The sequence below is a fragment of the Triticum dicoccoides genome, chromosome 7A (genome assembly GCF_002162155.2).
Source record: "Triticum dicoccoides isolate Atlit2015 ecotype Zavitan chromosome 7A, WEW_v2.0, whole genome shotgun sequence".
NCBI lineage: Eukaryota > Viridiplantae > Streptophyta > Magnoliopsida > Poales > Poaceae > Triticum > Triticum dicoccoides.
The window spans coordinates 473,938,192-473,939,534 of NC_041392.1; positions in this window are offsets into that span (position 1 = coordinate 473,938,192).

A 1,343-nucleotide genomic window follows, 5' to 3' on the forward strand; every position below is an offset into this window, starting at 1 on the left:
CAGTGTAATCGCTCGGGTTCAGTTAGAGACCAACGCCTCGCTTGGGTTCAGTTAGAGCCCAATGCCTCGCACACACACGCGTACGTACGAGAGAAACGCGCATCGCTCGGCCCCGACCACCCACCGAACTGGGAACTCCCCGATATTTTCCTCGCCCTCGCTTCTACCACGGTTTTTCCGTCATGGATGGCCCAAAGAATGTCATGCAGTTGCGTCTCCGGCCTGCCCAGGACGAAAAGCCCATTTTCTGTCATGATTTTTTTTCATAGAAGTAGGACCCGACCACATCTATGGTGATACGAGGTTTTTTCACAATTATTGTCGTAGAAGTGTCATAAGTATGACATAATTTTTTTTATTCGGCCCAAAATGTCACGGATGTGTCTTTTTTTGTAGTGATATCTGTGGTGACAATGGGATGTTCCATTGATTCACTTGATGTATGTTATGGCACTCAACTCGCGGATTCCCGAGGTGACATTGGGGTAATCTATGCATAGGGGTTGTTGCACGTTTTTGTACCACGTTCTCCGATAGAAACTTTGGAGTGATTCTTTGTTGCACGTTGAGGGGTTGTTATATCAATTATGTTTTCATTATTGAGAGAATTTGCACTAGTCAAGGCCTAGGGTTCATACTTTCACTAGTGAAAATTCTCTCAATAATGAAAACATAATTGATATAACAATCCCTCAACGTGCAACAAAGAATCACTCCAAAGTTTCTATCAGAGAACATAGGAAGAAAATGTGCATCAACCCCTATGCATAGATTACCCCAATGTCACCTTGGGAATCCGTGAGTTGAGTGCCAAAACATACATCAAGTGAATCAATAGAACATCCCATTGTCACCACAGATATCACTACAAAAAAAAGACACATCCATGACATTTTGTGCCGAACGAATTTTTTCTGTCATACTTGTGACACTTCTATGACGATAATTGTGACAAAACCCGGTATCATCATAGATGTGGTGGGGTCCTACTTCTAGGACAAAAAAATCATGACAAAAAATGGGCTTTTCGTCCTGGGCGGGCCGGAGATGCAGCTGCATGACATTCTTTGGGCCGTCCATGACGGAAAAACCGTGGTAGAAGCGAGGTCGAGGAAAATATCAGAGTTCTCGGTTACGGTGGGTGGTCGGGGGCCGAGCGATGCGCGTTTCTCTCGTACGTACGCGCGTGTGTGCGAGGCATTGGGTTCTAACTGAACCTGAGCGATTGCACTAGCTATGTTACTGAACCCGAACGATCGATCCCTTGCTGTTAACTGAACCCGAGTGATTCCTTCCCTACTGCTGCTAACAGAAGACGATCGATGCTGCCTCTGGATGAACTG